This window comes from Apis dorsata, unplaced genomic scaffold, assembly GCF_000469605.1.
Source record: "Apis dorsata unplaced genomic scaffold, Apis dorsata 1.3 scaffold_174, whole genome shotgun sequence".
Lineage (NCBI taxonomy): Eukaryota > Metazoa > Arthropoda > Insecta > Hymenoptera > Apidae > Apis > Apis dorsata.
Genome location: NW_006263462.1, coordinates 618,412 through 621,194, shown reverse-complemented (window position 1 = coordinate 621,194; position 2,783 = coordinate 618,412).

Here is a 2,783-nt window from a genome sequence, read left to right as displayed (position 1 = left end):
AAAAAAAAAAAAAAAAATGAATTTATTTTTCGATTAATAATTGGTCGCGCAACCGGCTATCTCACTACCGCCAGTTATCCTTAACGAGTTAACCTTTTCGTTCTCTTACAAACGTTATCGAGCAAAGCAATAACATCTTTATATTATCGTTCATGATCTCTTCTCTTTTCTAAAAATCGTTCAATGTTTTCGATCGAATGTTTGCGCGGCGCAACATTGCCACGAATTCGTGGTAAAATCTCTGGGAGCTAGTGTTTATTGATGTTCCAATGCGTGGCTTCGATCCCGGTTTATTTACACGTCCGACGATTCTTCTTCTGTCGTCCTCCTCCAAGTCCTCGAATGCGCTACTTAATGTCTTCTTGAAATTCAACCTTGCCACACGAGTCGATCCACAAACAACGCGAATTCCCATCTCAATATAAGTCAATTGCGCCTCGAAGACATCAATCAAAGAGCCTTTCCATTTATCAACCGCGTTACCTCGTCGATAAATCTTTTCTTTATTATATATTCTTCAAAATCATCTCCTCTTTCTCTTTTATTCTTTCTTTCTTCTTTTTTTTATGATTTCTTTTTATACATTTGTTATTAAGCTATTAACGTGACCACGTGTGTATATATATATATGTACGTATAAACGAGAAAGTGTTTTTTTTTGAATTTGTTCTTCGTTCGCTGGTGCTTCGTGCTGTTGTCGAGAAACGAAGGATCGAGCGGAAGAAACGAGACGTTAAACGCGTTATTTCGTCAGCCTTTTTTTTTTTCTTTTCTTTTTCATCGTCTATTCGGTTCTTTTTCTTTATTCGTTGAGACGGATGGACCGTTGTTGTTCGGTACCACGCGGTATCTAAAGTATTAAACGAGCCTATAGGTGTTATGTAATATATAGGGCACATAAGCAAGGAATATACATATATACATATAGGTATATGCATATACATATGATATATATATATTTTTTTCAAATTAACGTATTTTTCGATATCGTGAAAGTATAAGAGGAACGGTCTCTGTGTACGTGTGAATGTGAGTGTGTGTGTGAGTATATGTGCGCATGCGTGCTGTGCAACGCTTTTGTGTCATACATAAAGAAAGGGCATAACACGATTCTTTGTTTGATTTGACCGCACCGAAGAAAATCGAATCTGCTGGAAAGGAGAGAAAACCTGTAAGAGAGAACGCGCTATATAATCGAAAGGATTTCTCTTTTCGAAATTTCTAGAGGACGGTCGGAAGGGTCGATCGAACGCCATTTTCATTGATTCGCTACGAAATTCGAGAAAAAACGATGAAAACCAAAGCGATGGATCGCGTAAAGAAATTGCGATCGATTCGTTGTAACGAACGTTTCTATTTATTAAAGTTGAAGAAAGGTGGAGAATTTCGTTCGAATCATTCGAAATGACACGTTCGTTCACGCCTCCCATCGTGCTTCAGTGTGATAAGCCACGAAACGTTAATCTAAAGCCACTATATTTGTAAAACATACCTTTATTTATTATTAATCGTCTGCGCGGAGACACGTAAGAAATAATATTTCGAGCAGAGAATAATATAAACGTACAATACGTATAGATCACGTTGATGATCTCTATATATATGTTTCTTCTTTCACTTATCGAAATACTATTTTTTTCGTTGATCTGTTTATCACGGGAAACAATTGCGCCAATAAAGATAAGTATAATTTAGACGAATGAACGATACAGCATGTTATTTACTATTAAACGCGACGATCGCACTACTTTATGTGGCATTTATAATGTCAGAGCAATTATATTATCACGGATTGGAGGCTCAAAATTATGATAGCTCGATTATTTTCGAACAACAAAAATCTCTGATCAAACGTGTTACAAGGATCTGCGGCATAAGCGTGTTTCTTAAAGATTTTTAAGACGCATCACAAGACTGTAATAATCGTGATCGGCGTTATTCGCGGAAGGATCTCGTATCTGTGTTTATTCCGCATACTTTCTATACGTCTTATTTTCCTATTTTCCCTTTGTTTTCACTTGTTTGTATCTTTTTTTACATTACTTTCCTCGCGTGAATTTTCTATATTTTATACGACATGTTTATATTATTATTATTACTAATTTTCTGCGAATTGTCGCCGATAACGATGCTCGATGAATTAGTTTTTCCTTTTCATTGCCGCCCCTCGAGTTACACAGTTTTGCTCAGAGTGAAAACGAGTCATTATAAAGATCACACGTTGAGTAGTGAGACGAGTTGTGTACGATTTAATATTTCTTTTGTCAACTGTCGGACAAACGTGCTTATTTATAACATTTCAATATAAATATAGTTTCTTTTCTTTCTTTCTTTCTTTCTTTCTTTCTTTCTTTAATTCGTTATTACGTAAATGTGGAACCCTTTGATTTCAACGACTCGATAGTCACGATCTGCACTGTTCCGCAGTTGATTTATTGTAACATACCAAGAGTGCCTACAATAACAGCTGTATGTTCTCTCCCATAGTCCATGATAAAGTTTCAGATTTTTTAACAGCTCGAGATTAAAAGCACACACAGTTTATCGAGAGAGAAAAGACGATGTTCGAGAAGGAGAGGAATCCGTATATTTTGTAAATAATGAATGTGTTAACTCGTGATCGATCACGTTTGTGATCACAGAGAGAATGCCACAATGAACTATGCGTATGTGATGATCGTCGCAAGATTCTCACTCGCAAATTCCAAATAATCTTTTATCTCACGATTACTTGCCCACAGAAAGAAAATGTTACCTTCGACCACGGCGACTATAAATCGATA